This window comes from Micromys minutus (genome assembly GCF_963924665.1).
Source record: "Micromys minutus genome assembly, chromosome: 2".
NCBI classification, from domain to species: Eukaryota; Metazoa; Chordata; class Mammalia; order Rodentia; family Muridae; genus Micromys; species Micromys minutus.
The window spans coordinates 38572591-38586450 of record NC_137971.1 but is presented as its reverse complement, the minus strand read 5'-3'; positions in this window follow the sequence as shown (position 1 = coordinate 38586450).

Below are 13860 nucleotides of genomic sequence, written 5' to 3'. Positions count from 1 at the left end.
CTGAATTTTGTCAAATACTCTCAGCATCTAATGAGATGATTACATGTTTTTTACCTTTGAGTTTGTTTATATAGTGGATAACAGTGGTTGATTTCTCTATATTGAACCATCACTGCATCCCTAGAATGAAGTTTACTCTACCACATTATGATGAATGAACGTTCTGATGTGTTCTTGGATTTGGTTTGCAAGAATTTTATTGAGTATTTTTCCATTGATATTTATAAGAAAAATTGGTCTTAAGTTTTCTTTCTTGGTTGGGTCTTTGTGTGGTTTAGAGATAAGAGTAATTGAGGCTTCAAAGAAGGAATTGGTTACTGCTTCTTTTGTGGAATTGTATGAAGAGTGTTGGTATTAGATCTTCTTTGAAGGTATGATAGAATTCTGCACTAAACCCATCTGGTCCTAGGCTTTTATATTGGTTGGGAAACTTTTAACGACTGATTCTATTTACTTAGGGGATATGAGACTGTTTAGATGATTTATCTGTTGTAATTTACCTTTGGTACCTGGTATCTGTTTAAAGAGTTTCCCATTGCATTCATATTTTTCAGTTTTGTTGAACATAAGCTTTTGTAGTAGGATCTGATGATTGTTTTGGATTCCCTCAGTTTCTGTTGTTATGCCTCCCTTTTCATTTCTGATTTTGTTAATTTGGATACGGATTCTATACCCAATGATTAGTCTGGCTAAAAGTTCATCTATCTTGTTGATTTTTATCAAAGAAACAGCTCCTAGTTTTCTTGATTCTTTGTATAGTTCTTTTTGTTTCTACTTAGTTGATTTTAGCCCTGATTTTATTTCCTTAAGTCTATGCCTGTTGGGGGTATTTGCTTCTTTTTGTTCTAGAGCTTTCATACGTGCTGTCAACTTGCTCATGTAGGTTCTCTCCATTTTCTTTACAGAGACAGACAGAGCAAGTTTTTCTCTTAGCACTGCTTTCTTTGTGTTCCATAAGTTTAGGTATGTTCTATCTTTATTTTTATTAAATTCTAAATGGTCTTTAATTCATTTCTTTATTTCCTCCTTGACAGTTATCTTTGAGTAGAGCATTGTTCACCTTCCATTTGTATGTGGACTTTTTGTTGTTTTTGTTGTTATTAAAGACCAGCCTTAGTCCATAATGATCTGATAGAATGCATGGGATTGTTTTTATTTTCTTGTATCAATTGAGGCCTGTTTTGTAAACCATTATGTGATCAGTTTTGGAAAAGGTACCACGGCGTGTTGAGAAGAAGGTATATTCTTTTGTTTTGAATAAAAAGTTTCATAGATATCTGTTAAATCATTTGGTTCATAACTTCTGTTAGTTTCACTGTGCCTCTGTTTATTTTCTGTTTCCATAGACTGTCCATTGATCAGAGTGGGGTGTTGAAGTCTCCAAGTGCTATTGTGTTAAGAGATATTAAAGAAGAGTGATTGTTGTTTCCTACTATTTTTCCTGTTAGAGGTGGAATTATGTTTGTATGGTTATCTTCTTTTTGTGTTTGTTGAAAGAAGTTTACTTTTTTCTTTTTTTATAGGGTGCAGTTTTCTTCCCTGTATTGGAGTTTTTAATCTATTATACTTTTTAGGCTGGATTTGCAAAAAGATATTGTGTAAATTTGGTTTTGTCAAGGAATGTCTTGGTTTCTCTATCTATGGTAATTGAGAGCTTTACAGAATAGAGTAGCCTGAGTTGGCATTTATGTTCTCTTAGTGTCTGTATGACATCTGTTGAGGATCTTCTAGCTTTCAAAGTCTGATGTAATTGTGATAGGTCTGCCTTTATGTAATTTGACCTTTATTCCTTTACTGCTTTCAATATTCTTTCTTTGGTTTGTGAATTTAGTCTTTTGTCTATTATGCTCCAGGAAGAATTTTTTTCTCTTACAACTTTATTTTTAAAAGGGAAATACATATACAGATTTTTTAAGGCATTTTGGCATAACACTATATGAATATTTTTGTCAGTTCTTGATTTGTTTAGAGGTTTGATAGCATGCCTTGAAATCCCACTAGTTACCATAAGCATGAACTACATGTAGGACAGAACGTAACATGGAAACTGTTTTCTTGGTGAGTATAGATTAAGCATAATGATCTTTGAATGCCAAAAATTGCCACAAGGCTATATACTTAGCTCTTGGATTATTAGTGATTTAAGGTCCAGGTGTACCACACTCTGAGAGGGTGCTATTTATTTATTTTTTCCTAAGAAGGACTGAGGCTTTTTTTTTTTTTTTTTTGGCCTTTGTTTTTCTTGAGGTTCATAAGGCATGTGAGTTGTTTCTGGGGTGCTCAGAGCTTTCTTGGGTTAGTATCCAATTATCAATGACTGCATATTATGTCTGTTCTTTTGTGCCTGGGGTTACCTCATTCAGGATGATATTCTGTAGATGCACCCAGGAAGAATTTCTTTTCTGGTCCAATCTATTCAGAGTTTTCTATGCTTCCTGTATGTTCATGGGCATCTCTTTCTTAAGTTAGGGAAGTTTCCTTCTACAATTTTTGAAGGTATTTACTGGCCCTTTAAGCTGGGAATCTCTGCTCCCTTCTATACCTATGATCCTTAGGTTTGGTCTTCTAATTGTGTCCTGGATTTCCTGGATGTGTTGGGATAGAACCTTTTAGCATTTTGCATTTTCTTTGACTGATATTTCAATGTTTTCTATGGTGTCTTTTGCCCCTGAGACTCTCAGTTCCATCTCTTGTAATATGTTGGTGATGCTTGCATCTATGACTCCTGAACTCTTTCCTAGGTTTCCTACCTTCATCGCTGTGATTTCTTTATTGTTTCTATTTCCAATTTTAGATCCTTGATTGTTTTGTTCAGTTCCTTCACAGGTTTGTGTTTTCCTGTAGCTCTTTGAGTGATTTTGGTTTTTTGTCTTAAAGGGTTTTTACTTGTTTATCTGTGTTCTCCTGTTTTTCTTTAAGGGGATTATTTATGTCCTTCTTAAAGTCCTCTATCATCATCATGAGATGTGATTTTATATCAAAATCTTGATTTTCAGTGTGTCTCAAGATATTTATCCTTTGCCCCTTAGACATATTTTTGTAGGAAGTGTTAAGATATTGGCAGAGAGCAGGGGCAAGCTAGTTTATATCTAATAGTGCATTGACTGTCAGAGTTCAGAGTTAAATCTGATGCTTGATTTTGATCTGAATATTGCTCCCCCAAGCATTTTCTCTGATCATAGTGGTGGGTAAAATGTACTGAAATTAATAAATGAAAAAGTCTTCAATTCACGTTTTTCATATGCACAGAGAAATCTGGGGAGTTTTGATGGCAGAGATGTGGGTGATTGAGCATCAGGTAAATAAGACATCAGACATGCAGGAGACAGTGGCTTCTTAGAGACTCTAAAGGGAGATCATGCCCTGAGCTCCAGAATAAACTTTTAATGATGTTGGAAATGAAAACAGAGTGGTATTGTCAGATGAGGTCACAGGGAGAAAAGGTGCTTGTCAGAACTCTCACAGTTAATGCAGTTCCTCAGATGGGGAAGTAGTTGAGAAACAAAGCAGATTGGTCGTTGCGGGAGAGAAGACAAGAGGAACCACTCAGATAAGAGATTTGCTCTGAGGTTTAGGAAATACTTTCCAGACAAATAAGGGTAGTGGCTTCACTGCATTGCAAATTTAGGCAAGGTTAGTGAACAGATTGCATCAACATATTTAATGTTATAATCATAAATTTTCAGCATTGTAAACTGTGTGGATTTTGTGTTATTAAATTATTAAGGAATGAGAGGTTGGGCAGGTGAGATTGTAGATTACCTGCCAGGCAAGTATAAAATCTCAGTTTGGATCCTTCAAAGCAATATAAAGCCAGAGTATTACACATTCCTAATCCCAGTTCCACTGTGGAAGGATGGTAGGTGAAGACAGGAAACCCCAAGCTCATAAGACAGCTAATCTGATAGATACAGCATCAAACAAGAAATTGTTCTTCAAACAAGACAGAAGGTAAGAGGTAACACCTGCGTGTTAATTCCTAAACACATGCGTGCATGTGTACACAAACACAAACACATACACAGAAATATAAGCACACATATACATATATACATACAGGCATGTACACATACATACATGCACACAAGCACAATATGCTTACATATACATACATGTGCATACATATGCACACACACATAAATCCACACACATACCTACACATACATATATAGGGCAAGGGGGCATTTTTAAGAAAGAAAACCACAAGGACTATGTATGGCAATTTAAGGTCTTATTCAAATAATGTAGGACTCATTAAAGTGATACCAGACACTGGGGATATTAAAGGCACAGAAGTCTCCCTCTACTTCATAAGTAAATATACTTCTAGACTTTTAAGCTGAGCCAGCAACAGATGCCCTGAAGAGATCAGAATTTCACACCATTTGAAATGTTTTTCTTCAATGACATAGTATGACATCTGCAGTTCTTAGATGCTGTGACAGCACAAACTGCCACCAGCATGTGGTGGACAGCATAGCAGGGAAGGTCCCCAAGGGCAATGTTTATGTCCTTCTCTTATTTCTGAACATTTCTGAGGAGACGGTCTCCCCCAAGTTTTCCTTCCTGCAAAAACTAAACCCAAAGTGGCTGTTGATTCAAAATGTTCATAAACTATCCTGATTACCTATGAAAGTGATTTTTGCACAGTATCCTGACAGTCAGCAATTCAATTCACCCTGAAGAGAGGCTACAACAGCTCACAGGACAGATGGGCAATTCAGCACAGGAACTTTCAATATTTTAGAAAAAAAATAATTTGTAAACATAGGAAGCATTTGTCTTGGGCAGTTGCTGTACCCAGATTTCAAAGTCTATCTCTCAACCAAGTAAGGACGATTCTGCCAGGACATAGCTTTCCCTCCAAAGATGCATCCGTGCATTCTTGCATGTTTCTGCATGAAAACGAGTTCCTCAGATGCAGGGGTCATAAGCATTTGAACACAGAATGTATTAAAATGATCTGTGGACACTCCAAACTCTTTGTTCAAAAAAAAAATTGATTTCCACGTCTCTAAGACTCAGAAGGACTGAGTGCACTTAGCATGAATATCCTGTTTTTTCAGCTATGAACTGAGCCTTGCGATTCAATTCCTACAACCTGCAAAATTCTCAGAGGCACTCTGTTATCATCCAACTTTAATTGAGTATTCAGTGCTTGGTGCAGTCTCATCTCTGATCCATGCAATTGTGAATTCTTCATTGTTATTCGAATGATGTACTCTGGACCAGAGACTGAAATTGAGAGCATGGGCCCATCTTCCTGCAACTACTACTGGAATCAGTCCAGAAACTGCTTCCAGTTGGACTGTTGACTTATGTGCCTGCATAGCTGAGCTGTCTTTGATAATGTGAGTGGGAAATTTATCTTGGTCAGCATATAGAAAACGGCTACTGGAAGTTGCCCTCACAAAGGACAAAAAGGAATTTTCATAAAATGTTTAAAGCAATAAAGATGATTTCAAGTCTGATGGTTGTGGGTTTCCATTAAATATTTAGAAAAGTAAAGCAAAATAAATGTATAACCATTTTAAATATTTGGAATAGGATAACTTAAATAACTGTTTGAGTTAAACCTTTTAATATTAGAAAAATATTTATAGCACGTTTGCCTTTTCAATGTTTGTGTGAATATTAAATAGCAAGAAGTTTGAGGAAAAAATAGCATAAGCTTAAAAAACACAGTGTAAGTTAAAAAGTGCCTCATGCAACTAAAAATCTATCCACACCTATGAGTATGTAAAAAGCCACACACAGAAGAGAGGATGACATATTATTTGGGGGGGGGGGGTGAGTAGGTGAACCTGCTGACTCCTCTGTGTCTCCTTTAATCACTGATAAAGATAATTATCTATCCAAGACTAGCAGTTAATTTAAACCAAACAATATCGTTGACTTTCTGAGAATTTTTAGGATCTGATTTTAGGAAGTAAATGACAGCTATTATTTTAAACAATATATCTGACATACTCCCCAAGTTCATGTGGGTAAAATTATTAGTCATGGGTCAAGAGACGTCTATGTCTCAATGCTGGTAGCTGACGGAGGCTCTGTTTTGAAGCTGATGCTCCATGCTTGCAGAGAAGGAACGGTGACAGCCATTCATTGTTTCACCCATTATCTTTTCATGCCTCAAACTGCCTCTGGGTCTCCTGGGTTTTAAGGAGAATGCCCGGCCCTGTGGGTTAACTCTGCACACTTCAACCAGCCCCAGTGTCCAGAAGGAAAACCGTTTCAGTATCTCAAATGCTCTTTTTTCTCCCAAGCACCTATTTTACTGGCTCTTGGAAATTCTGAAATTATAAATCACAACAGTGAGGATCTGAATGTGCCTCCCAAAGTTCCTCATGTGGTAAAATGTGATGTCCAGTGCATCTGTGTGAAGAGGAATGGCTTTTAAAATGACAAATTGAGCTAGCAGTCATAAATTTCATCAGAGAAATGGATTAGCACAAAAGTGGCATCTTTTTTTAAAAAATGAATTCATATCTGTTTTCATTCTTCTGTCCCTGTGTGCCTGCCATGTTTCAACATATGATCAAGCATGAAGGAACTCCCCAAATGTGTGTCCTCCATCTTGGGCTTGCTAGCCTCCAGCATTGTGAACCAAAGGAAATGTAGGCAGAAACTGAGAGGCAGCCTCAGATGAAGACTCCTCAGTTCACACTTGCTTTGGGTTCAGTTTCTCTTTAAAACTATGATTTAGATTGCAATCCAGTAAGATCTTAACAACCGGCTTCTTTACTGCTGCCCACAACACATATGACAAAATACAAATATATGAAGCAAAAGCAAAACAGAAAAAGTATAATACTTTGTTTACTTTTTTCTAAGCAGGGGACAATTCTGAGCAAAACCAAGCTGCACATGATTTCTGCAGGCAATAGCCTGAGATGTCCAGGTTCCCGTTTGCATTCTCTAGCATTAGCTTTATGTAGGACTTTACAAGAAGTTTTACCGCCACCTTGTGGTAACATATTTAAGACCCAGGCTGAAGTACCAGTTCAAGGTTAAGAATAAAGCTTCTAAACTAGGAGGAAAAAAAAATCTTTTTTTTTTTTCAAAATGGGAAAAAACCAAAACAACAACAACAAGACCTTTAATGAATAGACTAATGAATAGAATAAGCAGACTATTGACTGGCAGAAATTCTCTTATTGGAAATATTAAGAGTATACATTGTAGAGCGTCTTCTCAGTAGACTGTGAATGCTTTATATGCACTAATTAAAATGTTAATTTTTAAGGTGTGTGTGTGCATGCACTGAGTCATGTCTCCAGCCCCCAAGATGTAATGTGTTCAGATGTGATGTGATAATGCAGAATTCCAGCTCTGTATTACTGAGATTCCAGAGCTCTTTGTAAATAACAGCTACCAAGAACTACTGCTTGATGCAATATATGGTGTACAAGCTGTTAGACTGTTTTCTAAAGAACAGTGGTAAGGAGAGCTCTTGCATGGGACCTGCACTTTCAATCTATGCTGAGAATCAGAGTACAGGAGTAGTTGGAGCCTGTCAGTATAGGACCTGCTGTCTTCATTATAAAAAACCCACAGCAGAGAACTTTTTGTATAAGTCTTTTATTAGGTCTTATTGGCATCTTGGTTCCAGATGTAGTTTACAGGAGGAAACAAGAAAAAATGAAGGGTACTTCTCATGTAGTTGAAAGCATAAATTTGGAATAAAGAATGTCTCTGTAGATGCTTTTTCATCCATGTTCATTGCTATTCGGTTCATATTCATTTTCATATTCATAGCAAAAAATTAGAACCAGCCTTGATACTCATCAACTGATGAATGAATAATATAAATATAGTACATTTACACAACGGAATATTACTTAGCTGTTAAGAAAACTGTAATTAGGAAGTTTTCAGATAAATGACTGAAGCAAAAAACAACCGCACTAAGTGGGGTAACATGGGACCCAAGAGACAAATACAGCACATTTATCTTTTATGCAGATATTAGCCTTTAAACTTTAAACTCTAAAACTTAAGAATTTTTTTCAACTGGGGAACTAGAGAGGAGAAGGGAGTTTTGCAGGGAAGGGAAAATAAGAGCACACTGTTATAAAGAGGTAACAGGGAAGTATAATAGGAGGGTTAAATGGGGGGGATGAGAAAGGGTGAAGGAGGGAATAACAGAGAGATGACTAATAGGAATGGCCATTTGAAAACACAATGGAAACCTACAACTGTAGATGGGTCCTCAAATAAATTCATATATTAAAAAAATTAAATGGAGTCATCATCTAATGGAGAAGACAATGCCCCAGAACACCAAGTGTCCTCTGACAGCAGTAGATTACAGATTGTTAAATTGTTGGCTAAAGAGATTCCATGAATCCCTCTTAAACATTACAGGCTCTTGGTAATCCTATTCGCTACCCTCCATAACCTGTTGGTAAGGTTCTGTTGCCAAAGGCATCATTTACTTATGTCATCAAAGATGGACAAGTTGAGAAGCTTCGTCCTGCTGACTAGTGTTCATAGTGTTGGGAGGCACTACCACAGAAGAATAGGAATCATCACTCTCACACAGCTATGAACCCTGGGATCTACAAGAAAGGCCTGTCTACAAGATACACCAGTATAATTTTGCTGCAAATATTATTGGAGTATCCAGGACTGGGGCATGGATTTAAAAACCCCTTCATGATATGGATACTATGTTTGGTATTCTTAAAGTGATCAACAACTTGACAAGTTAGAGGGAAAACTACTACTACCATATTGCTAAATGAATATAGCAATATAATGACTCCTAATGGCTTATTCTTATTCCCAAGGTCATTACATCACAAAACCCTCATTCCTCATCAGTGAAGTTTCTTTTTACCATAAGTGGTATAATGGTTTGTGTACGGTTGGCCCAGGGAATGGCACTATTAGAGGATGTGGCCCTTTTGAAGAAGTTATAGCTTTGTTGGAATAGGTGTGTCATTGTGGGTGTGGGCTTTCAGACTCTCTTCTTAGATGCCTGGAAGTAAGTACTCTGCTAGCAGCCTTCAGATGAAGATGTAGAACTCTCAGCTCCTCCTACACCATGCCTGGATGCTGCCTGGATGCTGACATGTTCCTGCCTTTATAATGGACTGAACCTTTGAACCTGCAAGCCATCTCCAATTAAATGTTGTCCTAGTTGTCTTTGTCTTGGTTTTGTCTGCAGCAGTAAAACCCTAAGAGGTGGTAAATAACACAAAGACTTACATTGGAACAATGTTCAGAGAGTGAGAGACTTTTAAACACTCAGCCCTCAAACTAAATGTCTTCATCAAAGCCTTCACCTCAAAGCTCAGAGATCTGTCTGGAAGAACAGAAGAGAGCCAAGGGTAATGAATGACTCCAAGGAAACAATGTCTTCCAGACACAACAGGACTCACAGAGATTGTGATAACACACCCAAGTTCTATACAAGTTCAAGACAGATAAAGTCCCAGCAATGAGACTTAGAGGTGAACAAAAAGTTTTGCCCTTACCAAGAAGCTATTTGAAATTGATAGTTCCTGATAAAATCAGTTTTCTCCAATAGAACATCACTGGGCAGCCCCATGCCCAGGAGTAGTGAAATGGTGTCCCTTGTAAGAGTTGCCTTGGTCATGGTGTCTCTTCACAAAAATAAAACCCTAAGACACAGGTTGATATCACGGACTGGGTATTGCTGTGCTAGGCCTGACCATGCTTTTGTTTAGAGGAATGTGGATTTGGGGAAGTTCAGAAAGCAATAGAATACTTTAAGTGGGGTTTAATGAGCTATGAGTAGGAATATGGAAGACATTGTTGATTTGAACTGTAGAAACCTGGCTCTAAAGGTGTCAAAGAATAAAGATTTTACTCTGTAGACTTTAGACTGTTCTTGTGATATTTTATTGAAGAATGTGGCTGCTTCTTGCTGTTGTCCAAAGAATCTACCTGAGGCTAAGGTGAAGAGAGTCAAACTAATTCCATTGACAAACATGGTCTCAAAATAACCCAGTTTAGACTCTCTGCTGTTGTTCAGCCTCATCAAGAGCATTTTAACAAAGCACAGCAAGCATAGGAAAAAAATATAAAATGTATGGTTCAAGTAATAAAGGGGCACCTGGCAGTGTGGTAGAGCTAAATCTTGTGTTTGAGTAGATAAACATATTTAGATATTTAGGGAATGGTTAACTTTGGGGCAAGATCCAATCCAGCTAATCTTATTGCTTATGCATTTGCCAATAAATAGGAATAGTTATATATAGACACTATTATTGTTAGATTATTGTTTTCATTTAGACTTTTAATCTGGAATGAACTACAGTAAAAGACATATACTTTTGATCTGGATCTTAAGGAATGGGGATCATGAAAAGCTTAGGCCCAAGCATGGTAGTACAAGCCTTTAATCCAGGTAAGCATATCTCTGAGTTCAAGGTCAATCAACTAAAATGTGGTACTGCATGCCTTTAATCCCAGCATTCAGGAGACAGAGCCATGCAGATCTCTGAGTTCAAGGTCAATCTACAAGTTCCAGATAGCTAAGCTTAGCCAGTGAAGGAGTTGAAAACAGAAAGCTGGTGATAATGTAATAGAACAAGGAGAGCATGTTCCAGCCTCAGCAAGCTTCAGAACGCAACAGCATGAAAACTTCCATCTTAAAACTAGAATCCACAGTTTCCTATTGGCACATCAGGTTCTCTATGTGGTTTTCCCCAGGCTCTTGGTTACCTCCTCTGTCCTTTATTCCAGAACCTTCCTGCCATTCGTTGCTTATCAAGAGAAAGCCAGTATCTTTTCAACAGGGCCACTTCCTGTGTTTTCAAACAGCCACCAGATGGTTGCCACAGTGTATTGATTTTCTGTGCCCCAAGCACCACTAGACCATATGTGCCCCACTACCTCAGAATCATATCACAGAACAGATCTATCAGTTTTATCTGCAACCCCCATATCCAGTAGCAACTTATTCCACTTCTACATGAGTTCAGCAGATTTCTGTGTATTTACCCAAGGGAATCAAACCCAAACTGCTTACGTCATATCGGGGAAGAAAAAATGGTAGAGGGGAGAACAGAGTTCCATGTGAACTTATCCAGGTTGACCTAAATACTCCTCTGTTGTCCCAGCCTCCCACAAGTATTAACTTGAGGACCAAGCCTTTAATGCATGGGACCTTGGGAGGCATTTAAAAACCCAGTCTTTTCCAGACTCCCCATACATTCTTGTTGCAGGGGAAGCAAGCAGAATCATCAAAGTATTAGATTTCCAAAGACCTAAATAATTGTGTTCAGAAAGATTAGTTAAAGCCCTCACTCAACTTGCATAAGTTCACAGTATTTTGGGATATAACCCAATAGAAATGAACAGGAACAGGAGCCACAAATACAAGTGATAGTACCCTGTAAATTTCTTAATAATCAGATTATTAAAAAGATGAAATTAATTTTACCATTATTTTTTAATTAACCAAATATATCCAAAGTAGTGTTTCTTTATAGTGAAACCTAGCTTAAAACCTTATTAAATAGAAATTTAAAGTTAAATGTGTCTTGGTCTTTAAAATATAGTAGATGGCGTGTATTTTGTTTTCAGAGCACACCTAAATTTGCAACCATGTTGTAAGTATTTACTAGTCATAGGTGACTGAGGGAGACTGTACTGGGTGGTCCAAGCTAAGTGCAGGAGAATGACTTTTAAAAGTCATGTTAGATAACCTCCTTGTCATTTACAGAGATTCACATGCAGAAACAATACATATTTTCCAAAGGTCAGACAACAAAGCTAGGGCAGAGACTAGCCTAGACTCTGAGACATTAATGTTCAGTCAACTTGTCTGTAGTCTCTTAAGGCTGTTTATCCTAAATTTAATGTAACTCTGGCACAAAAGGTTCCCATCTAAAAATAACTATAAATGCATCAAACATGTGGTCAATTATGTTTATTAAACCTTTAAACAATTATGTTTTTATAGTGAGCAAATTCTTCCTTGAATTTCCTTCTGATTTAAAATTCTCAGAACAATTCTAAATTTTCATTTACTCTGTTTTCTTTGTATGAGTAGTGTGCTTGTGTGTGGTACATTGTTCAGTGGTGTATGGGTGTATATGCCCATGCAGATACATTTGGAGGCAAGAAGACTATGTTATGTGCCTTTCCCTACAGTGTGACACAGAATTTGTGAGTGATCAGTATTGTGCTTGTTTTTTGTTTTGTCTTTTCCTCTTTTCTCATATATTATACCCCAGCTGCAGTTCCTCCTCCCTTTCTTCTCTAGTCTTCCTACCCTACCTCTTTTTCAGGCAGATGCCAACCTCCAAATCCCACCTGCCCTCAGAAAAGAGCAGCCTTTTTAAGAACATCAATCAAATAGAACATAAAAAGCTACAGAAGAACAGGTTCATGACATCACATCAAGGCTGGACAAGGCAACCCAGTAGGAAGACAAGGGTCCCACAAGTAGGCCAAAGAGTCAGAGACATTCTCTGCTCCCTCCATTAGAATTGCTACAAGAACAAGCTACTCAGCCATAACATCTGAGGATCTGGTCAAATTCCTACAGACTCCTTGACTTCTGTGAGCCTATATGAGTCCTGGTCAGTTGATTCTGTGGGCTGTATTCTTAAGGTGTTCCTGCCCCACTGGTTCCTAGGATCCCTCAACTCCTTACTCTGCAGGACTACCCAAGCTCCATCTAATGTTCAGCTGTAAGACTTTACTCCCATCTGTTGCTGGATGAAGTCTCTCTGGTCTCTTTAATAATTCTGCTACCCTCTTATCCCAGACAAATCTGTATGCAGGACAAAGTGTAGGTTGAAGGTTTGGTGGCTGGATTGAATTCCCAATTCCTCCTCTTGAGGCCTCATCTGGTTATAGAAGACAGCCCCTTGAGGCTCTGGGTTCCTCATTACTAGGAGTCTTTGCTAATACTATTCTAGCAGATTCCATGGCATTTCCATTGAATTAGGTTGTCACCTTATCCCCAAAATGTCTCCTAATTCCAGTAATTTCTGCCAGTATTTTCTCCCTCAGGACTCCCATATGATCCCTTCTGTTCTCAAACCAAACAGCCCCAGTCTACCTTAGCAATCTATGCTATTTCCCTTTTCCAGGAAGACCATTGTGTGTCCCCCAAGCCTTCCTGGGTCTGTGTCCTGTATCATGATTATCCTTTACATTACAGTGATCATTCACTTATAAATGAGTACATGTCATGTTTGTCTGTCTGAGTTACCTCACTGAGGATATTTTCTAAATCCATCAATTTGCATACACATTTCATGATGTCATTCTTTTAACAACTGAGTATAATCAGGAACAGTGTTGCAAAGCAGATCTTAGCAGTGACTTCAGATTCATGCTCCCAGTCTACAGAGATGAAACACAGGGCACCTCTACTGTGACACAGTCCAAGGGACGAGTATTTCCCCATCTATTGGTTCACCAGAGATGAGCATTTCTCATAGCTTCATTTTGTCCTGTGCTCCACTGAGTTCAGTTGTGAGTCCCAAGGCTGCTTTAGCAGCAGCCTCATTTCTACACACTGATGGTCTACTCTACTCAGTAGCTATGTATACAGATTAAATTCCACTCCCAATACGCTTTGTACGTTTGAGGTCAGTTACTCAAGCACCTAATTCTTTAGCTCTGTTTTTCAGTTTTTCTTCCTGTGTTTGACAAAACAAAACCACAGACATGTCTTACTCTTATGCTGTTTGATCTGCCTTAACACATAAATGAGTCCTGAAAACATGTATTAAAATCCTCTTCCACTATCACCTTCTACTACCAAATCTAAGCAATATCCATGTGGGGAAAGAATTCTGACCCCCAGAAGAAAAGAATATCGCACCCACTTCCAGGAGTTGACTGCTGACCTTCATGTGTAAACAGTGG